Below are 24,851 nucleotides of genomic sequence, written 5' to 3'. Positions count from 1 at the left end.
CACATGTGTGAGGCTGCGGAGCTGCAGAGCTGCCACCAGGTTATAGCTGTTGTCACACACCACCCGATTGGAGGCTCAGTGGCGAAAGCCAGAGGTCGGTCTGCTCTGTCAGACCCTGCAACAGCTCTGACTCGGTCCCAGCTTCCACCAATTTCACCAAATGTGCCGTCAGGGAGATATAGTGGCCCTACCCGCCAGTACTTGTCCATGTGTCCATCGTTAAGTGGATCTTCCCTGTAACCGCGCTGATGGGGGCACAGTTAATGTTGCGGGACACGTGCTGGTGTAGGGCAGGGACAGAACACTGGGAAAAATATTGGTGACCGGGGACCGAGTAGTGTGGGACCGCCGCCACCATCATTTTTTGAAAGCCTCCGTTTCCACAAGTCTGTACAGCAGCATCTCCAGGATGATTAATTTGGCAATGTGCATGTTTAAAGCTTGTGCATGGAGGTGGGTGGCGGCGTATTTCCGCTTTCGCTCCAACGCTTGTGTTAGCGACAGCTGAATGCTGCACTGAGAGACATTGCTGGATGGAGGAGCGGACCATAGAGGTGAGGGTGTGGGTGCAAGCTGGGAGGCGCTCATGCCTGGGAGGGGGATTGGATCTCTGTGGCAGGTTGTAACACAGGGGAAGAGGCAGTGGTATGACCCAGAGGCGGTGAATGGCCTTTGCCCCACCTTGTGAGGTGCTTGGCCATCATATGCCTGCGCATGCTGGTAGTGGTGAGGCTGGTAGTGGTGGCTCTCCGGCTGATCTTGGTATGGCACAGGTTGCACACCACAGTTTATCGGTCATCCGCGCTCTCACTAAAAAAACATCCACACCTTTGAACACTTAGCCCTCTGCATGGAGGCTTGCCGCGAGGGGGTGCTTTGGGAAACAGTTGGGGGATTCTTCGCTCTGGCCCAGCCTTTACTCCTGGCAACTCCATTGCCTCTTCCAACCTGTCCTGCTGCTGCACATGCCTCCACCTCTGAAGCCCTGTCCTCAGTAGGCTCGGCAAGCCAGGTGGGGTCAGTCACCCCATCATGCAGCATCTCTTCCTCTGAATCCTCTGTGCGCTCCTACCTCAGACTTACTGCCCTTACTACTACCTCACTGCCAGACAACTGTGGCTCATCACCCTCATCCACAAAAAGCTCTTGAGACAGTTGACAGACGTCCCCAGCCTCATCACCTGGACTCCAGGAACTTTCCAAAGGTTGAGCATCGGTCACGACAAACTCTTTAGGTGAGAGAGGAACCGTTTTTTCCCACTCAGGACAGGGACCCGAGAACAGTTCCTGGGAGTCTGCCTGCTCAGAATATGTCATTTTTATGGAGTGAGGAGGCTAGGAGGAAGGAGGAGCAGCCAGAGGATTCATAGTTGCAGTCCCTAGGCCGGCAGTAGTGGATTGCGTAGAAGACTGGGTGGTCGATACATTGCTGGACACGTTTCCTGCCATCCACGATATGACCTGCTCGCACTGCTCTGTTTGTAATAAAGGTCTACCATGAGGACCCGCAAATTGTGATATGAATCTAGGGAGCCCAGAAACGTGGCTCTCTCCTAATCCCTCAGCAGCCGGTTGTGATTCAGCCCGCCCAGGAACTCGGCCTGTGCCCACAACTTCACTTGGACGCCCACGTCCTCGACCATTACCCCTACTCTTCATCATGGCAGATTAAGGATAGAGCAGGGCCCAAATAAATTACCCCACTGTACAACGCTGACAACTGTGGCTAATTCACCACACACAGAGACTTGTAGATAGTGGAGGCTCAATGCTGTGACTTGAAAAAAATTAAACCGCTGTCTTGCACTGATACCTAGGGGTAATTTACCGCTCGCAAAGACTGGTAGATAAGAGAGGCTCTATGGAGTGGGAGAAGATTCTAAAGCCAGTGGATAGTGCTGGTAACTGCGGCTATCTCAACCCCCCCAAGGAAAGGGTACTGTGAGACGCTCTGCACAGTGGCAGAGCTGAAATACTTTGCGGTGGCCTAGGAAATATTAGAGTACTTTTTCGTGGTGAGACCTCTGTCTAATGCACTGCAGACTGAGAACGGTATAACGGTATAACGGAAAGGCTCTGTACAGGGCTAGGTGCTTTAAAAAAAAATGTGCACGGGGCGTGGCCTAGCCTGCAGAGTGTGAGGACGCTGCGCTCCAGAGCCATAGAAGATTTTTCTTCATTTTTTGGCAAAATTCAGCCAGCAGTTGCTCCTCACTCCAGCCTAAACAACCTCCCTGCAGTGCAAGGAACATTTTGAGAGGTCTCCCCGCGAAATCGGCGGAGATAGAGCGGCGGAGCCGGACATCCCCCCTGGAGACGTGACCGGGAGCCGAGCGGAGAGCGGGAAGCAGCAATCGCTCGCAGCATCGGATAGCCCGGTGGAAGTCAGCGGACCTCTCCTAGAGACGCCGCTGACAACAGTGCACACAGCGGGGATACGGCGAAAAGGAGGAAGAATCCCACTGACAATCGGCGGTGACAGGAGAGGCCGGCACAGACGGACCCACAAGCGGGGGCGGAGGAGCGGGAGCGCCCGGCACAGAGGATAACAACGATCACTGCAGAGACAGTGAGTACCAGCCTCCCCAGAAAGCCTTAAATTATAACGGCTAACACAACGGGTGCCCCGATTATAGCATCAGCATCTCGCCTCCAGACCGACACCATCCGAGCTCACTTTCCCGCCAAAACCCGTCGCCATTACCCCCCCCCCAACCTCAGCAGCACAACTGAGAGCAAAGAAAGAGTGGCTGCACACAAAATTAAGACTCCACTTGCCACAAGAGGAAACGGAGGGACTCCTAAGGGTGTAGCCCTAATTTTTTGGTTCTGGTATGCCCAGAACCACATCACAAATAATTTTTCTGGACCTAATAGTTAAGTCCGACCGTGCTATTTCCTAACAATTTTTCTGTGAACCCTCACAACACTACGTACATATGGGCAATCGCTAGCCCACACAGATGGCTGTCTGAACCGATGTAGTGCAGAGGAGGGTGCCTCCCAACCCACGATACAAGAAAGCCTTAAGACCACCAAAACTTCAAGGTTAACCATACAACTAATTAAAACTCCATCTTGACCCATTGACAAAATAAAATGGTTAAAGGGGTTGTCCCGCGGCAGCAAGTGGGGTTAAGCACTTCTGTATGGCCATAATAATGCACTTTGTAATATACATTGTGCATTAATTATGAGCCATACAGAAGTTATAAAAAGTTTTATACTTACCTGCTCCGTTGCTGGCGTCCTCGTCTCCATGGTGCCGACTAATTTTCGCCCTCCGATGGCCAAATTAGCCGCGCTTGCGCAGTCCGGGTCTTCTGCAGTCTTCTATGGAGCCGCTCGTGCAGAATGCAGGCTCCGTGTAGCTCCGCCCCGTCACGTGCCGATTCCAGCCAATCAGGAGGCTGGAATCGGCAATGGACCGCACAGAAGCCCTGCGGTCCACGGAGACAGAGGATCCCGGCGGCCATCTTCAGCGGTAAGTATTGAAGTCACCGGAGCGCGGGGATTAAGGTAAGCGCTCCGGTAAGCTTTCTTTACCTCCCTGCATCGGGGTTGTCTCGCGCCGACCGGGGGGGGGGGGGTTGAAAAAAAAAAAAACCCGTTTCGGCGCGGGACAACCCCTTTAAAGGCACAAGAGAACGTAGCAGCAAACAGCCAGAGACACCGAGAAGACAAAAAAACCAAGCCGACATGCAGAAATTCCTTTAAAAAAAAAAGCGCACAATCCCCTGGCACTCTGATGAAACCACCGTCATCACAGAATGTACCGGATCTTGTGTCACAAGACTCAGAGCCAGACAGCGACATTGAAGACGAGGAATGTGATCTCAGCGCACAAATCTCTAAATCCTTTTTACAGAAAGCCCTTATTAAAGTGACTCAACCAATTATGTCAGAACTCGCTGACATCAAATCCGAATTACAACAAATTGGCCACAGGGTAAAAGACCTAGAAGAATCTTGCTCCACAATTATTAAACATGCAAAAGCGACTTTGCAGGTATTAGATACCCACCGCTCATACCTGGACCGAGCCCTTACACTAATTGAAGACCAAGAGAATCGTAGCAGACGCTGCAACATACGCATAAAAGGTCTTCCCGAATCCTGGGCGGTGGAGTCTCTATGCAAAGTTGCTGGTGAAATATTCACAGAACTTTTAGGAGAAGAACGAACAACACAGATTCAAATAGAAAGAATTCATAGGGCTATAAGGCCCAAACCCAAAGCAGAAGATCCACCAAGAGACGTCATCTGCGGCCTTCTCTCCTATATTGACACAAATGCCATTCTCAATGCCGCAAGAGCGCATCAACCACTCAAATATTGTGACGTTCCAATCCAACTTTTCCAAGATATTGCGCCGTTCACCCTAGCAAAAAGGCGCATACTGAGACCACTCCTAGAAGTACTAAAATCAAAAGGGATCCAATACTCCTGGCTATTCCCATTCAGGCTGTCAATCAATGAGTCAGGACGAAGATTGACAGTCAGAACACCTGAAGACCTCAGCATGATTTGGCAGCACTTGAAAATCGATCCAATAGAAATACCTTCCTGGCTGCCAACACAATACGACTTGACCATCCCACCCTTACCAGAGGGAGAACCTTGGAAAGTAAATTCGAAATTTAAATCTCCTAAAAGCAAGAAATACGCTTCGAAACACACATCTTAAGGCAAGAAAAGCCGCTCACCACGTTTTGAAAAATTTGTACTGACAAGCAGAGCACCAGACCTTCTAGAGAGAGGCATATTTTCGAGACAATCCAAGTTACTAAGTTATCGTTTTGAGCCTTACTCCACCTATGGAAATTCCAACACTTTAAAAAAAAAAAAAAAAAAGACTTTAACTGGAAGAGCAACTACACAAGCTAAAATATCACAGAACCAAATTAGGACCTATAACTTACAGAAGCAATGTTAGAGAAACACCAGATCCAAGTGAAGCTAACAAGATAACAGAAAGAGAAGTTGGAATCTCCATGGAAGAAGACCCTTCCACCGCCGCATACCCATACAGCAAAGAAATGAACTGTTTGACCTAGAACATCTATTTCTAGGGGGGGTGGAGCTTGAGGCGGGGCTGTGACCCGAGGGTTGTACGGGGGTCAAACTCCGGGTCCACTGCCAGGGGGAAGCAGGCAGACCCAAATAGTATAGGGAGATCCTATGTGGCTCCCACGGGACTGCGAGCAAGCTTATCGTGAAGAGAGTTTCTACAAGTTTTAATGACAGCTCTAGTATGTCCTGACTCCCTTCCCACCTCTCCTCCCCCTTATCCCCCCTCCCCTCCCTCCCCTCGTATCTCTCTTCCCCTGTTTTCATTTTTGTCTCTCTCTGTTCCCTCTATTTTATGCAGGTCAAGGTGCTCTGGCTCACAAGGTGCGACAGTGTACCCACCTATAAGGACAAAAAGAAAGAATCTCTGGACGGTGCAGACGGGGCCATAGACACTAAGAGAGCCCTCCCCACCAGAGAAACCGCATACGTGAGTGAGCCGACAATGCACGCAACACATACGCTCCGCCCCTCGGGAGGGGAGCGTGTGGATGAGAGAGACACCAACAACAGAAACACACCTGTGGGTTGTCGGGGTGCCTCTGATCCTCGCACTGACACACCATTGAGTCTTAAACAACTGACTGGGTGCTGCCCCCGAGTCAGAGAACCATCGTTCACTGTTATTACCTAGTTAGATACACCACACCCCTTCCCCCAAAACTTTAAGAACGCTCGCACGGAAATCAAACATAACTAAATATGATCACTAAACCCCTACCAAGCACCAGCACACCACACAGCTCCCGTAACAATACTCCCCTCCAAACAAAAACCTGGCCCCCCCAGATCGGCCCAAAAGGGAAAACAACGATTACCACCTTCAACACCAAGGGTTTAAATTCACCAAATAAAAGGCACCATATGATCTGGCTTCTAAAAAAAAGTAAAACTAAAATAGCATTCCTCCAAGAAACCCATTTCAAAAGTAAGAAAATTCCGACCCTTCCGAGAAACTACTTCGCTCAGTGGTTTCACAGCTGCAATCCAACCTCAGCATCTAAAGGAGTTTCTATTGCCATTCAAAAAGATCTTCCTTTAGAAGTATTAACCAACTCACGGACTCAGAAGGACGCTACATATTTGTAAAGGGGACCATAAATGGCGTCCAATACACTTTAGCAAACATCTACGTACCAAACACCAACCAAACGAAGTGGATAACAGATACGCTACACACACTGAAATCCTTCGCAGTAGGACATATAATTCTGGGCGGGGATTTCAATGTCACACTTAACCCTCTCCAAGACTCTTCTAAGGGTAAGTCCCAGGTCTCGCAGAGAGCCTTAAAAAAAGTTTTTCAGACCTTACAGGAGCTGAACTTGATTGACACCTGGCGCCATATGCACCCCACAGAAAAAGATTTCACATTCTATTCACAAGTCCATGATTCATATCAAAGACTTGATTATATTTTCCTCCCTGCAAGACTGTTGAAAGATACCCAGCACTCTTACATAGATAACATCACAATTTCTGATCATGCGCCAATGCATACCATCATAAATCTTCTCCCAAACAACCCTAGGGAATGGAGGTGGCACCTAAATGAAGCGATCCTAAGAGAGGAAGAGTACAAACAAGAAATAGTCAGGAATCTAACTGAATTCTTCGAAATAAACTCTAAAGATAACTCAAATACACCCATGATATGGGAAACACATAAAGCTTATGTAAGAGGTCTCTTCATATCCCTGGGTTCAAAACTCAAGAAACAAAAACAGAAAAAAATAGACGACATACTAGCACAGATTGCTGCCCTAGAACAAAAAAGGAAACTTTCGGTAGTGAAAAAAACACAAAATGAAATCAACACTCTAAGAGACCAATTAAAGTCTCTACTCGACAAAAAATTTACTAAAGCCACTACTAACTACAGACAAAAGATTTATGCCCACGGAGACAAAGGAGGCAAACTGCTGACAGCCCTCATAAAAAAGGCTAGAGAAAGGACCCACATCAAAGAGATTTAAAAAGCCACGGGAAAAATAACCACCCCCTCCCAAGACATTGCAACAGAATTCCATACTTTCTTCTCTAACCCATACAACCTAGATGAGGAACTTTCTCATTCAGACCGAGAAGAGAAATACAAAAACATGAACACATTTTTAGAAAACCTCCACCTCCCCACAATCAACCCAGAGGATGCTTCGAACCTACTCGCTCCGGTGAGCACTGAGGAACTAGTGGAAATCATAAATAGCTTCCCCAACGGCAAGAGCCCAGGCCCAGACGGTCTCACGACTATCTATTACAAAACATTACTCCACACAATTGAACCCCACCTTAGATCGACTTTAAACGCAATCATGAAAGGAGCCCCCCTCGCCAAACAATCACAAGAAGCACACATCTCCCTTATCCACAAAGAGGGCAAAGACCCATCCCAATGCATTAATTACAGACCAATTTCTCTACTGAATGTAGACTTAAAAATCTGGGCCAAACTAATTGCCAATCGCCTAAGTGGAATTATTCCTAAATTAATCTCAGATGAACAGACAGGGTTTGTCAAGGGTAGAGAAGGCAAAGACAACGCTGCAGTACTCCTACATTCTATACAACATGCTAAAAAGAAGAATATTCCACTCATATTCTTGGGAATGGACGCTGAAAAAGCATTTGACTGAGTTGATTGGAATTTCATGAGAGCAGTCCTTCATAAATTCAATTTCCCCATACAACTTATAGATGCCATCTTCTCCCTATATACAACGCCATATGCAAGAATAAAAGTAAACGACATACTATCCCAACCCTTCAATATAACAAATGGCACACGACAAGGCTGCCCACTATCCCCCACGCTCCTCATCCTCACACTAGAAACCCTCCTTCAGGCAGCCAGACAAAACCCAGGGATCAAAGGGCTAGAAATCGGAGACGAATGTATACAATCTGCAGCATTTGCTGACTATGTACTGTTCCTCATCAAGAATCCCACACAAGACCTTAATACCCTGAACAATCTCCTAGACTTCTACGGTAGATTCTCCAATCTTAAAGTAAATAAAAATAAATCAGTTATATTAAATATCCCTTTACCATTACACAGAGTAGCGGAAGTAAAGAAATCCTCCCCTTACTCCTGGGCAGACCAACACATCGACTATTTAGGTATTAAGATCACAAATAACCTAACAAAACTTTATGAGAGCAACCTGGAACCTCTTCTAACAGAAATAACCTCCCTCCTGTCCTCATATAATCTTCCTATAATTTCTTGGTTCGGGAGGAAAAATTTAATTAAAACATACATTCTACCTAAGATCCTCTATAATTGCAAATGCTACCTATTCATATCCCAAATTCATTTTTCAAGAAAATCAGCGCCGCTCTCTCACGTTTCTTCTGGAAGTATAAACGCCCAAGATTAGCTTACACATTGATGACTAAAAGGAGACATTATGGAGGAGTGGGTCTCCCGGATACACACGAATACTACAAGGCAATCAACCTTAATAGATGGCTTGAACTAATGTTCCCACTAAAAAAACCACAAATTAAGGAAAATTGTACAAACAATGTATGGGAGTAACTTCCAGAGAGACATGTGGTTCCCTAGACCCAAAACCTACCGGGCCAAAGAGTTTAACTGCCTGCTGAGAGGTATCTGCGGGACCTGGGACTCCCTTTCCTATGATCTAGCACCCCTTCCTTCCCCCAGGACACCACTAAGCTTGTTACCATATACCATAAAAGAACCCAAGACCGGGATTCCGGAGAATATCTGGAACATTTTCGAGGGGTTAACAATTCATGACCTACAATCTAACATCCACAAAGATCCTGACTCCATTATAAACATCTTAACACCCCAAAAGAAATTACAAGACTTACATATAGCACATATAGCAAACGCGATTTCAAACTTCAAATTGATACACCCTTCCTCAAGACCAACAACGAACTTTGAAAAATTAATTAACACTGGAGATGAGCGAGCATACTCGTCCGAGCTTGATACTCGTTCGAGTATTAGGGTGTTCGAGATGCTCGTTACTCGTAACGAGTACAACGCGGTGTTCGGGTTACTTTCATTTTCTTCCCTGAGAAATTTGCGCGGTTTTCTGGCCAATAGAAAGACAGGGAAGGCATTACAACTTCCCCCTGCAACGTTCAAGCCCTATACCACCCCCCTGCAGTGAGTGGCTGGCGAGATTAGGTGTCACCCGAGTATTAAAATCTGCCCCTCCCGCGGCTCGCCACAGATGCATTCTGACATTAGTTCAGGGAAAGTGGTATCTTGGTGGAGCTGCTATAGGGAGAGTGTTAGGTGTATTTTAGGTTTCAAGAACCCCAACGGTCCTTCTTAAGGCCATAGAAATCGCAGATCGCACCTATGTGCGATCTGCGATTTCTGTTCTCTTCTCTATATGCGCTCAATGGGGCCGGCGGCAGCAGCGCCGACCCCATTGAGAACATATAGAAGACAAATCATTTTTCTCTGCCACAGCTGTAACAGCTGTGGCAGAGAAGAACGATGTTTGCCCATTGAATTCAATGGAGCCGGCAATACAGCAGGTTCCACTGAAAGCAATGGGCTGCCGGCGTGCGCAGGGATGAATTGTCGGGAAGGGCTTAAATATATAAGCCCTTCCCTGCAATTCATCCAGAAATGTGTTACAATAAAAATATATACCGGCGTATAAGGCGACGGGGCGTATAAGACGACTCCCCAACTGTCACCTTATACGCCGGCAATACAGTGGAACAAAGAATAAAAATCATTACTCACTTCTTCTGACGTTCTGCGCCGCTCCTGCAGGCTGTCGCTCCCTCCTGGTTCCCAGCAGAGCATTGATTTCTCTACGAAGGGCTTTAAATCCCTGCCTCCAGAAACACACGTGCCTTCAGCCAATCACAGCCAATGACAATGATGTCATTGAATGGCTGTGATTGGCTGTGTTTCTGGAGGCGGGGATTTCAAGCCCTGCGTCCAGAAAGCAATGCTTTGCCGGGAACCAGGAGGGAGCGACAGCCTGCAGCAGCGCCGCAGAACGTCAGAAGAAGTGAGTAATGATTTTTATTCTTTGCTCCACTGTATTGCCGGCGTATAAGGTGACAGTTGGGGGGTCGTCTTATACGCCCCGTCGCCTTATACGACGGTATATATTTTTATTGTAACACATTTCTGGATGAATTGCAGGGAAGGGCTTATATATTTAAGCCCTTCCCGACAATTCATCCCACGATCGCCGGCAGCCCATTGCTTTCAGTGGAACCTGCTGTATTGCTGGCTCCATTGAATTCAATGGGCAAACATCGTTCTTCTCTGCCACAGCTGTTACAGCTATGGCAGAGGAGAACGATCTTTACGCTGACAGTGCGGGGGGGGGGGGCACTCTTGCCGCTATTGTGGCTTAATAGTGGGACCTGTGAACTTGAGATGCAGCCCAACATGTAGCCCCTCGCCTGCCCTATCCGTTGCTGTGTCGTTCCCATCACTTTCTTGAATTGCCCAGATTTTCACAAACGAAAACCTTAGCGAGCATCGGCGATATACAAAAATGCTCGGGTCGCCCATTGACTTCAATGGGGTTCGTTACTCGAAACGAACCCTCCAGCATTGCGAAAATTTCGTCCCGAGTAACGAGCACCCGAGCATTTGGGTGCTCGCTCATCTCTAATTAACACCCAAAATAAACAACACAGGAAAATCTCAATTCTATCCAAAAACTACTCAACACCTAGAAACCTAGTTAAGCCAACTTTCATGGGAAAAGGAGCTAGACACAAAAATCTCTGATGCGGAGCTCAAAATAATATTTAAATCATCTTATGGGGTCTCCCAATGTGTCCGATTACAGGAAAACCACTACAAACTATTATCTAGATGGTATAAAACCCCCGAATGGCTATTTAATTATAAACTTTCAGACACAAATAGCTGCTGGCCTTGTCTAGAGGAATCTGGCTCCTACCTACACATATGGTGGAACTGCAAGAAAATCAAACCTTTCTGGTCAGAAATTGGCAAGCTAATTACAACAATCCTTAATAAAACATTCCATCTTACCCCGGATGTAATAATCTTAAGTAGACCAAACAAATCATTCAACCCGTTAAAAGACAAACTAACCTCCTTCATGATAGCAGCTGCAAAAGCATTAATCCCCCTTCACTGGAGGAGCCCATCGCCTCCTTCAATAAAAATGTGGAAAACAAAGATGGACCAAATTTACCAATTTGAAGAGATCCTTAGCTGGTCGAACATGACATACACCTTTTTTCTGGAGACTTGGTCCCCTTGGATAAACTACCGGGACAACCCCACAATAGACCCCAGACCACCCCAAGGAGATGACCCTACCATGGAGGGAGAAAGCCATTAGCTAATCCCTAGTTAACGGGGATGCACTAGCTCCCTCACACACATAACTTAATGCCACATACACAGCCAGGGCGGCGATCTGGAACAAATAAAAGAAGGTCTGACTGACTAACTTTAATTAACCTGAACCAGAAAAACGAAAAAAGACATTGGGCGACATAATTACAGATAGCAGATCAAACATTAACCTAACGAAGATTGACAAAATACCTTGGTGATATTGAAACCCTATACCAATCCCTTCACCCTCTTCCCCCCCAATCCATTCACTCTACACATCTTATTCATATTCCTACATCACATCCTCATCCCACTCACATACAACTCCCACATACAAGGGCGTTCTGACACAAACCCTACAAGTTGGGAATAGGAGGGTCCCCCTACTCTGCCCTGCCATGTCACCCCGGTGCCCTATGGGTCGTACGAGTCCCGAGGAGTTACAATGAAAAAAAAAAAAGAAACTCTCATAGTGCCTGTGCCTCTGTTTTCCCCCGGCAGAGGGTCAGTAACACAGCTATCCCAGCTAAAGCAGCAGGGATTGGACTAGACTCCACACATTTTTTTTGGAAAGAGAAAATAAGAGAACCCCGATAACGGGGCACTGGTAAAAGCACCGAGCAAAGAGAAGACACAGGCACGGCGATTAGGAGACCAGGGCTTCCAAGAGGAAGCACATAAGCTCCCTCTATCACTTACCTATCACTTATCTTTCGCTTATTTCTCTCCCCCCCCTCCCTCAACCCCTTTATCCTATTTCCCAGGTTATCCCTATCTCTATATTTAGAATTAATAAAGTTATGCAGCACAAGAGGTGCATGGTTGGTTTATAGAGGAAGTTCACCCCCGTCCACCTCGACCCAGAAAATAAAGCCTATAAGCACCCAAGTCGGGGGGGTGGGGGGGGGGGTGGGCGTGGGTGACCATATACTGAGTTGTTCCATTATTTACCTCTAACCAGTACCAAAGTTAATGATCTAAATAACCCATTTGTAATACATGTTATAAGCGGTTGATTGACAAAAGTTTTATTATACTGTCACAGCAAATGTTAAAGATAAAAATGTAATAATAAAAAGTGAATTTATAAAAAAAAAAAAAGTGTGCACTACTGCTCCCAGCCAGCCACAACTATAATGCCCATGGTGAGCTCATAGTCGTGCAAAAAACATGCTTGTCTAACCGAGGCCTACAGGTACGTTCACAGATAGTTGAGATACTGCAGATTTTCCATCCAGATTTGCAGGCAGAAAATTTGCTAGATATTACAATAGCATCAAAGGGGGTGAGATTTGAAAATTTCAATGTATAAATTACTTTGCCATATGTACTTTAAATCCACAGCATATCAATTCTTTTTGTGGATTTTCACCATCAACTTCAACCTTTGCAAACTACAAAACCACATCTGGCAAAATCCACAACACATTTTTTTCTACAACATGTGTAATTACCAGTGAATGGGAGAATAATTTTTTATAATATGTATATTTGCTCTGCTGAAAAGTCTATTTAAGGCCACCTGCAGACGGGAGGAAATTCCGCTGCGGGATTTCCTGCGGAATTTCTGACCATGGATGCTGCCATAGGATTGCGTTAACAAACGCAATCCTATGCAGACGGCCGCGATTTGGCCGTGCTAAATCTCGCGCGGCAAACAAATCGCGGCATGCTCTATTTCTGTGCGGGACTCTGTGAGCCCCGCACAGAAACGTCGCTCACCGGCCGCCGGCTCTGCTCTGCGCATGCGCCGGCTACCCGGCAGTCGGCACATGAAAGAGACGGGGCCACGGGAACAGGTGAGTGTCACACTACTCTCTGCAGACACTCGGTCAGAATTCTCGCAGCCGGATCCGACCCGGCCGTCTGGAGGCGGCCTAAAGTCCATATACTATATTTGTGTGTTTGGGTTCCCTCTGTATCTGTAGTATAATATATACAGTATTATTAGCAATTTATGTATAAATCCCGCTCTCCCTTTAATGGTGCCCTAGACAGCTGCTAAACAGTCTACCATTCCACTCCTGCCAAGCCTAACATAGACTTGGTGCCTAGGGTGGCAGTAACTGAAAATACAGCCTTGAGTATCATACAGATTTAACACTTATGCATTACAATTAGAGATGAGCGAGCACCAAAATGCTCGGGTGCTCGTTACTCGGGACGAAATTTTCGCGATGATCGAGGGTTCATTTCGAGTAACGAACCCCATTGAAGTCAATGGGCGACCCGAGCATTTTTGTATTTCGCCGATGCTCGCTAAGGTTTTCATGTGTAAAAATCTGGGCAATTCAAGAAAGTGATGGGAACGACACAGCAACGGATAGGGCAGGCGAGGGGCTACATGTTGGGCTGCATCTCAAGTTCACAGGTCCCACTATTAAGCCACAATACCGGCAAGAGTGGCCCCCCCCCCAACAACTTTTACTTCTGAAAAGCCCTCATTAGCAATGCATACCTTAGCTAAGCACCACACTACCTCCAACAAAGCACAATCACTGCCTGCATGACACTCCGCTGCCACTTCTACTGGGTTACATGCTGACCAACCACCTCCCCCCACGACCCAGTGTCCACAGCGCACACCAAACTGTCCCTGCCCAGTCTTCAGCTGCCCTCATGCCACGCCAAACTCATATCTATTTATAAGTGCGTCTGCCAGAGGAAAAGCAGGCACATACTGCAGAGGGTTGGCACGGCTAGGCAGCGACCCTCTTTAAAAGGGGCGGGGCGATAGCCCACAATGCTGTACAGAAGCAATGAGAAATATAATCCTGTGCCACCGCCATCAGGAGCTGCACACGTGGGCATAGCAATGGGGAACCTATGTGCCACACACTATTCATTCTGTCAAGGTGTCTGCATGCCCCAGTCAGACCGCGGTTTTTAATTCATAGACACAGGCAGGTACAACTCCCTATTGTGAAGTCCCTGTGGACCCACAGCATGGGTGGCTCCCTGGAACCCACCGGCGGTACATAAAAATATCCCATTGCATTGCCCAACACAGCTGAGGTAGTAATGTCGTGCTTAATGCAGGTGGGCTTCGGCCCACACTGCATGCCCCAGTCAGACTGGGGTTCTTTAGAAGTGGAAACAGATGCATTTATAATTCCCTGTGGACCCACAGCATGGGTGGCTCCCTGGAACCCACCGGCGGTACATAAAATATCCCATTGCATTGCCTAATACAGCTGAGGTAGTAATGTCGTGCTTAATGCAGGTGGGCTTCGGCCCACACTGCATGCCCCAGTCTGACTGGGGTTCTTTAGATGTGGAAACAGATTCATTTATAATTCTCTGTGGACCCACAGCATGGGTGGGTGCCAGGAAGCCACCGGCGGTACATAAATATATCCCATTGCATTGCCCAACACAGCTGAGGTAGTAATGTCGTGCTTAATGCAGGTGGGCTTCGGCCCACACTGCATGCCCCAGTCAGACTGGGGTTCTTTAGAAGTGGAAACAGATGCATTTATAATTCTCTGTGGACCCACAGCATGGGTGGGTGCCAGGAAGCCACCGGCGGTACATAAATATATCCCATTGCATTGCCCAACACAGCGGATGTAACGTCAGCTGTAATGCAGGTGGGCTAAAAATTCATTTGATTACACTGTAGGCGAGGGCCCACAAAAATTGCTCTATCCACAGTACTAATGTACATCCAAAAAATTGGCCATGGCCAACCAAGAGGGCAGGTGAAACCCATTAATCGCTTTGGTTAATGTGGCTTAAGTGGTAACTAGGCCTGGAGGCAGCCCAGTTTAACGAAAAATTGGTTCAAGTTAAAGTTTCAACGCTCTTAAGAGCATTGAAACGTATAAAAATTGTTTAGAAAAATTATATGAGTGAGCCTTGTGGCCCTAAGAAAAATTGCCAGTTCGGCGTGATTACATGAGGTTTCAGGAGGAGGAGCAGGAGGAGGAGGAGGAATATTATACACAGATTGATGAAGCAGAAATGTCCCCGTTTTGGATGGTGAGAGAGAACGATGCTTCCATCCGCGGGTGCAGCCTACGTATTGCTTAGGTATCGCTGCTGTCCGCTGGTGGAGAAGAGAAGTCTGGGGAAATCCAGCCTTTGTTCATCTTGATGAGTGTAAGCCTGTCGGCACTGTCGGTTGACAGGTGGGTACGCTTATCCGTGATGATTCCGCCAGCCACACTAAACACACTCTCTGACAAGACGCTAGCCGCAGGACAAGCAAGCACCTCCAGGGCATACAGCGCGAGTTCAGGCCACGTGTCCAGCTTCGACACCCAGTAGTTGTAGGTGGCAGAGGCGTCACGGAGGACGGTAGTGCGATCGGCTACGTACTCCCTCACCATCCTTTTACAGTGCTCCCGCCGACTCAGCCTTGACTGGGGAGCGGTGACACAGTCTTGCTGGGGACCCATAAAGCTGGCAAAGGCCTTGGAGAATGTTCCCCTGCCTGCGCTGTACATGCTGCCTGATCTCTGCGCCTCCCCTGCTACCTGGCCCTCGGAACTGCGCCTTCTGCCACTAGCGCTGTCGGATGGGAAGTTTACCATCAGTTTGTCCACCAGCGCCCTGTGGTATAGCATCATTCTCGAACCCCTTTCCTCTTCGGGAATGAGAGTGCAAAGGCTCTCCTTATACCGTGGATCGAGCAGTGTGTACACCCAGTAATCCGTCGTGGCCAGAATGCGTGCAACGCGAGGGTCACGAGAAAGGCATCCTAACATGAAGTCAGCCATGTGTGCCAGGGTACCTGTACGCAACAGATGGCTGTCTTCACTAGGAAGATCACTTTCAGGATCCTCCTCCTCCTCCTCTTCCTCCTCCTCAGGCCATACACGCTGAAAGGATGACAGGCAAGCAGCATGGCTACCGTCAGCAGTGGGCCAAGCTGTCTCTTCCCCCTCCTCCTCATCCTCCTCATGCTCCTCCTCCTCCTCCTGAACGCGCTGAGATATAGACAGGAGGGTGCTCTGACTATCCAGCGACATACTGTCTTCCCCCGGCTCTGTTTCCGAGCGCAAAGCGTCTGCCTTTATGGTTTGCAGGGAACTTCTCAAGATGCATAGCAGAGGAATGGTGACGCTAATGATTGCAGCATCGCCGCTCACCACCTGGGTAGACTCCTCAAATTTTCCAAGGACCTGGCAGATGGCTGCCAACCAGGCCCACTCTTCTGTAAATAATTGAGGAGGCTGACTCCCACTGCTCCGCGCAAGTTGGAGTTGGTATTTCACTATAGCTCTACGCTGCTCATAGAGTCTGGCCAACATGTGGAGCGTAGAGTTCCACTGTGTGGGCACGTCGCACAGCAGTCGGTGCACTGGCAGATTAAACCGATGTTGCAGGGTCCGCAGGGTGGCAGCGTGCGTGTGTGATTTGCGGAAATGTGCGCAGATCCGGCGCACCTTTCCGAGCAGGTATGACAAGTGGGGGTAGCTTTTCAGAAAGCGCTGAACCACCAAATTAAACACATGGGCCAGGCATGGCACGTGTGTGAGGCTGCCGAGCTGCAGAGCCGCCACCAGCTTACGGCTGTTGTCACACACGACCATGCCCGGTTGGAGGCTCAGCGGCGCAAGCCAGCGGTCGGTCTGCTCTGTCAGACCCTGCAGCAGTTCGTGGGCCGTGTGCCTCTTATCTCCTAAGCTGAGTAGTTTCAGCACGGCCTGCTGACGCTTGCCCACCGCTGTGCTGCCACGCCGCGTGACACCGACTGCTGGCGACGTGCTGCTGCTGCTGACACATCTTCATTGCGAGACAGAGGTTGCGTTGGAGGAGGAGGAGGAGGGTGCTTTAGTGGAGGAAGCATACACCCCCGCAGATACCACCACCGAGCTGGGGCACGCAATTCGGGGGGTGGGTAGGACGTGAGCGGTCCCAGGCTCTGACTCTGTCCCAGCCTCCACTAAATTCACCCAATGTGCCGTCAGGGAGATATAGTGGCCCTGCCCGCCTGTGCTTGTCCACGTGTCTGTTGTTAAGTGGACCTTGGCAGTAACCGCGTTGGTGAGGGCGCGTACAATGTTGCGGGAGACGTGGTCGTGCAGGCCTGGGACGGCACATCGGGAAAAGTAGTGGCGACTGGGAACCGAGTAGCGCTGGGCCGCCGCCGCCATCATGCTTTTGAAAGCCTCCGTTTCCACAAGCCTATACGGCAGCATCTGTAGGCTGATCAATTTTGCAATGTGCACGTTTAACACTTGAGCGTGCGGGTGCGTGGCGTCGTACTTGCGCTTGCGCTCAAACTGTGGCGCTAGCGACGTCTGGACGCTACGCTGAGAGACATTGCTGGATGGGGCCGAGGACAGCAGAGGTGAGGGTGTGGGTGCAGGCCAGGAGACGGTAGTGCCTGTGTCCTCAGAGGGGGGTTGGATCTCACTGGCAGGTTGGGGCACAGGGGGAGAGGCAGTGGTGCAAACCGGAGGCGGTGAACGGCATCGTCCCACCTTGTGGGGTGTTTGGCCATCATATGCCTGCGCATGCTGTTGGTGGTGCCTCCCCAGCTGATCTTGGCGCGACAAAGATTGCACACCACTGTTCGTCGGTCGTCAGGCGTCTCTGTGAAAAACTGCCACACCGTAGAGCACCTTGACTTGTGCAGGGTGGCATGGCGCGAGGGGGCGCTTTGGGAAACAGTTGGTGGATTATTCGGTCTGGCCCTGCCTCTACCCCTGGCCACCGCACTGGCTCAGCCTGTGCCCACACCCTGACTTGGGCCTCCGCGTCCTCGCCCGCGTCCACGTCCTATAGGCCTACCCCTACCCCTCAGCATGGTGTATTACCAGTGATTTGATTTCCCAGGCAGGAAATAAATTGGCGCAAGCCTGCTGTTAAACGTAGCTGGCTGCGTATGATTTGTTTACTATCTCCACCCACCACACACGTACACAGAACGCTGAGGACTGACAGAGGCAGGGCACATAGAATGTTTCCCTTTATTTAAAAAGAAAAGGCCCACTGACTATATTCAATCAGATAAGATATGTGTTGCACAGAAATGCAGTTATATGAAGTGCAGCACAGCCGAGACTTTTCCCAGGCAGGAAATAAATTGGCGCAAGCCTGCAGGACAAATAGAATGTTTCCCTTTTTGGGAAACGGAGGGCCCACTGACTATATTCAATCAGATAAGATATGTGTTGCACAGAAATGCAGTTATATGAAGTGCAGCACAGCGGTTACTTTTCCCAGGCAGCAAATAAATTGGCGCAAGCCTGCAGGACAAATTGAATGTTTCCCTTTTTGGGAAACGGAGGGCCCACTGACTATATTCAATCAGACAAGATATGTGTTGCACAGAAATGCAGTTATATGAAGTGCAGCACAGCGGTTACTTTTCCCAGGCAGGAAATAAATTGGCGCAAGACTGCAGGACAAATACAATTTTTCCCTTTTTTGGAAACGGAGGGCCCACTGACTATATTCAATCAATAATATATGTCTTCTGGCCCTGCCTACACAATTCTCTCCCTGTAGTATTACTGCAAGGTGCAATGCTCTGCAGACTGCCGATTTTGAAAAAAAAAAAAATTTGTGCAACACTGCTAACAGCACCCTCCACAGTACTGCACACGGATAGATGTGGCCCTCAGAAGGACCGTTGGGGTTCTTGAAGCCTACATTAACTCCTAACACTCTCCCTATAGCAGCTCTGGCACCAACAGCACTTTCCCTCAGCTAACTCACAAGACATCTGAGGCGAGCCGCGGGAGGGGCCGACTTTTATACTCGGGTGACATCTGATCGCCCCAGCCACTCACAGCAGGGGGGTGGTATAGGCCTTGAACGTCACAGGGGGAAGTTGTAATGCCTTCCCTGTCTTTCAATTGGCCAGAAAAGCGTGCTAACGTCTCAGAGAGGAAACTGAAAGTAACCGGAACACCGCGTGGTGCTCGTTAAGAGTAACGAGCATCCCGAACACCCTAATATTCGCACAAATATCAAGCTCGGACGAGTACGTTCGCTCATCTCTAATTACAATATATCGATTTTTACTAAGCTCAATCCTATTGGAGCAGTCAGCATTGCTACAGAAACATCACCTATTAACTGACATCCACTATGATAGATCATTTAGTTCAAGTACTATTCTGAGAAATTGTCAAGAAATCCTGCAAACTAGGAGCATGCACGAAAACAAAATAGGTTCACAAAATATTATGCTTATAGTTACATTGTTGCAAACAAAAATAAAAGCAAAAGCAATGGAAAGATAGAATAAGGTATTTCCAAGACGGCATCATATTTTAAGAACAAGCACTGAAGTAGAGCAGCTTTTATGAGAGAAAGAAAGGCTTATCTTTGGGAACATACTAAAGGGGAGTGCTCACAGCTGGAATCTTCTCAGAATGACAGAATATATCTATAAAATTGCAAACTTCATAGTTTTTTTTTGCTTACAGAGCTTTTCTGGTTTTGTTTCTAAGCCATCAAAGTTACTCGAAGCTGACACTGCTTCTAGTACTCTTTCTACCATAATGAATTTACAACTGTTTGCAACACCAACTGCATATTATCCTAACAATTAAATAGAATTTTGATCCAGATTTTTAGAGCAATGAATAATGTAAAAACTTGGGAATAAATAAGAAAATAAATATATTGTATGTTTATATGTTTTGAAGTTGCTCTGAGCCACAAAACTCAGTTTTCATATTGCATAGAATCATAGAATCAAAGAGGTGGAAGCTGCCTCGAGGGTCAACTAAATCATCCCAGACAGATGTCTATCCAGCCTTATTTAAAAGACCTCCTTAGAAATATATTCACTCTATGTTTGATATAACCTATCATTTCTTGCTAGTTCTATATTACTTGCTAGTGTTGTGTTTAGAGATGAGTGAACATTTCAAAAGTTTGGTATGCTAAAATTTTGTCAAAAAGTATGGTTCGGTCGGAATTAGGTTGAACCCAACTGGAAGTTCAGAAAAACCCCAAGAAGAAGTACGTAACACTCTCTAAGAGCCTTCAAATGATGGGGTGCCTCTTGAATGCATGTTTCTCAGTGGTTGGCACTGTTGAGTTGCAGTGCTGAGATTACAGGTTCAAATCTGACTAAGGACAGCATCTGTATAGAATTGGAAAACTTCATGCAGATGTTGTCTTTAGTCAGATTTGAACTTAGGTCGTCAGCACTGCAAGGTAACCACTGAGCCATATCCATTGAAGAAGTACCACCACTGTCACTTCAGGGTTCTTAAGAAAGTGTTTAATACTTATTTTAGGGGTCTTTTTGAACTTCCAGTTAGTCAGAAATGAAGCACCTGAGATTCAGGTTCTTGCCAAACTGAATTTTTTGCAGTTTCACCTGAATTTGGGTTCTGTGGGTTTGGTTTGCTCATCTATAGTTGGGATATTAGTGACAAAATCTCTAGATTAAAAAAAAAACTGTTAACAAGTCCCAATAATGTCACCTGCTTATTATCTTTTGATTGCAAAGTTGCACAATCATTAAATCAATTTGTATATTTTCCTTCATGTTTTGAAATAAAAGGAGGTCATTAGAAACTACAGAAACATCTCAGAATATGACATAGATTTTATATTACTATGCATGCCAACAAGGAGATATTTCTAGCTCATACTGTTCTAGGCACTGGAACAGAATATCCCCATCTACCTTTCCAAGATGGCTTAGTCTCTTAGCAGGCTGAGAACCAGCATAAGGCAGTCTTCCCAGTTCTTGATCCTCATACACTCATACACTACTTCTTCTTTGACTTGTAGTTAAAGCATTTCATTCAGCAAATTCTCCTATGTTCTTATGAGGGGCAAAAACCCTGAAATAATTGAAGAGACACACGAGTTAAGTAAAGCTCACTATCTTGCTCCATTCTAGAATCTTAGTTTTCATTAATTCCTATTTATGGTGCACTGACTGCTTGCATGATGAACAACAAACCAGAAATTTCCAAAATATAAATTAAAGTGTCCAGCATGCAAATGTTAAAACATCAAGGATTTATTGGAACATTCAAAAGAAGTTAGGTTTACAGGATACTGTTTTGAGCCCATGGCTAAACAATCTGTGGACACTAGAGATGAGCGAGCATACTCGTCCGAGCTTGATGCTCGTTCGAGTATTAGGGTGTTCGAGATGCTCGTTACTCGAGACGAGCACCACGCGGCACTCGTCTCGATTAAAGGAGCACTGACCATTGAATTCAATGGAGCCGGCAATACAGCCAGCTTCATTGAAAGCAATGGCCTGCCGGCGAGCGTGGGATGAATTGTCGGGAAGGGCTTAAATATATAAGCCCTTCCCTGCAATTCATCCAGAAATGTGTAAAAAAAAAATATATATATACTCACCTTGTCCCGGCAGAACGATGTTAGCCCATTGAATTCAATGGAGCCGGCAATACAGCCGGCCCCTTAAAAGCAATGGGCGATCGTGGGATGAATTGTCGGGAAGGGGTTAAATATATAAGCCCTTCCCTGCAATTCATCCAGAAATGTGTAAAAAAAAAAATATATATATATATACTCACCTGGTCCTGGCAGACGGAGTTCAGCGCGGCCAGCGGCAGTCCTCCTGAACTGCTCTGAACAGCTGTGAGTAGTATTCAGCAGCCAGGGATTTAAAATCCCCGCCTGCTGAATGAGCTGCCTCTAATTGGTCACAGCCTGACCAATCAGAGGCAGATTCCACTCACACACCCATTCATGAATTTATGAATGGGTGTGTGACTGCTGCCTCTGATTGGCTCAGTGGGACCAATCAGATGAGAGGCAGCAGTCACACACCTATTCATAAATTCATGAATGGGTGTGTGAGTGGAATCTGCCTCTGATTGGTCAGGCTGTGACCAATTAGAGGCAGCTCATTCAGCAGGCGGGGATTTTAAATCCCCGGCTGCTGAATACTACTTACAGCTTTTCAGAGCAGTTCAGGAGGACAGCCGCTGGCCGCGCTGAACTCCGGCTGCCGGGACCAGGTGAGTATATATATATTTTTTATTTTTACACATTTCTGGATGAATTGCAGGGAAGGGCTTATATATTTAAGCTCTTCCCGACAATTCATCCCGCGATTGCCGGCAGCCCATTGCTTTTAATGGAGCCGGCTGTATTGCCGGCTCCATTGAATTCAATGGGCTAACATCGTTCTGCCCGGACAAGGTGAGTATATATATATTTTTTATTTTTACACATTTCTGGATGAATTGCAGGGAAGGGCTTATATATTTAAGCCCTTCCCGACAATTCATCCCGCGATCGCCGGCAGCCCATTGCTTTCAATGGAGCCAGCTGTATTGCCGGCTCCATTGAATTCAATGGGCTAACATCGTTCTTCTCTGCCACAGCTGTTTCAGCTGTGGCAGAGGAGAACTATCTTTATGCTGACAGTGCAGGGGGGGGGGGTCTCACTCTTGCCACTATTGTGGCTTAATAGTGGGACATGGGAACTTGAGATGCAGCCCAACATGTAGCCCCATGCCTGCCCTATCCGTTTCTGTGTCGTTCCCATCACTTTCTTGAATTTCCCAGGTTTTCACAAATGAAAACCTTAGCGAGCATCGGCGATATACAAAAATGCTCGAGTCGCCCATTGACTTCAATGGGGTTCGTTACTCGAAACGAACTCTCGAGCATCACTGAAAGTTCGACTCGAGTAACGAGCACCCGAGCATTTTGGTGCTCGCTCATCTCTATTCAGAATAAATTTAAAGGTTGTTTATCTCTAAATTTTAACTTTATATAGTTTTTAATGCTTATTATTTTTTTGTTTTTATTATGAAATCTGAGACACAGAGCTTTAATGACAGAATGCTAATGCTGTTCTCATTCCATTTTGTCTTTGTGCATAAAACTATTATTGATTTTGGTTGTTCACTTTGATATAATTCTTCTTATTCCTACCGTATGTGCACTCTAATATTGATTCCTATTTGTATGATGATACAAATGTACAATTATGCAATCCCCATTTCTCTAGATCTAGTAATAGGGAATTCTAATTTTAAAAAAATTCAGGGAATGAAATGGAGATAATGTAACTCTTTTTTTTTCAATTCCTTGAATGTAGACTATACTGGATTTTTAGTACTGGGAAGTCCCTTTCACACTAGCATTTTGCCTCCACTGAGCCTTTCCATCTCTTTGCTTCATTTTTGAAGCAGAGAAGCAGAGAAAAACTGAAGTCAAACTGAAATAAATAGCTAATTTTTTCCTTATTAATTTTAATAGATTTTCAAATAAAATTGAATGCTTTCAGTTTGTTTCATTTTCCTTTTACTTAAATTTGTCTTACTGGAGCAATTAAGGCTGCATTTACACACGGTGAGAGGATGCATCTATATGCACTCCTCACTTAGTAAGTAATGGCCATTTTCTGTGATTGTTTTTCTTTTTTTATTTCCTCTTCTGTGATGCATTTATATTAGTGTAGAGACCCACTACAACGCAAGGAACCGTGAAGTGGTTAGTGGGCTCATGTATCTTGGCCAACATTCAACCAATGCCTTGCATTTATTATCTATCATTCACATTCAGCGTGGCATTAACACTCCAGGGGGAGCCCAGGGTGGCAGTACCAATGTGGTTCACTGATGGAAATGCAGGGCAATGCGCCGAATTATCATGGCGTCATTAATAGTTTGCTGGTCTGCATGCTGAACTACATATATCAAAATGGTCTGGCACCCTGTATCCACTATGTGTGGGAGTATACACCAAGCAGCCACCCCCCTCATTATCAGGAGGCAGTGTGAGTGGTTGTTTTATCGGTGTCCTGCACAGGTGTTATTTGCTCCTCCATTTGGTAGTCAGCTACCTGCATGGTGAGAGGATGCATCTATATGCACTCCTCACTTAGTAAGTAACGGCCATTTTCTGTGATTGTTTTTAATTTTTTATTTCCCCTTCTGTGATGCATCTATGGGACTTTTGGTGCGCAAAACGTAAAAAGCTAGAGCAGGTCCACTCCTGCACTGGTCCTCATTGAGGAGCCCTGAGGAGAAGGCAGAAAGGGTTTTTAACCCTTTCTGCCTTCTCCTTTATTGTTCAATTGTTTTTATTGGGTATAAGCATAACAGGAATTCTCTCCAGACAATGTTTATTTTTGGGCAACTCCAAAATATGTGGAGTAGGGAGCCCCTTTCCCCACAGCCTCTCCAGCATCTATCTGAGGTTTCCGGGAAGAAGTCCGCCAATCTCACTGGGGATCTATACCAACGGGTAATTAGTTTACAATGGACCTCTAGTAGGGAGGCGCACAGAGATGCCTTATTCGCCCAGCTATGCGCTTGGGACTATTGCTCTGATGTAAAGGATCTCCCTATATCTCTCTCCCAGTTGAGGATGAGCGCTTTTTTCTTTTGGTTTGACCCAGAGTTCTTTCCCCGGCAGAAGATTTCATATATCTCCCTTAGGGGGGTCCTCTGGGGGGAGGGGTTGAAAAGAAGATTAGTTATATTTTTTGGCAGGGAGGTTATTCCGGGGGCGAGGACAGGCC

This window comes from Eleutherodactylus coqui, chromosome 4 (assembly GCF_035609145.1).
Source record: "Eleutherodactylus coqui strain aEleCoq1 chromosome 4, aEleCoq1.hap1, whole genome shotgun sequence".
Lineage (NCBI taxonomy): Eukaryota > Metazoa > Chordata > Amphibia > Anura > Eleutherodactylidae > Eleutherodactylus > Eleutherodactylus coqui.
Note: the sequence above shows the minus strand (reverse complement) of the source record.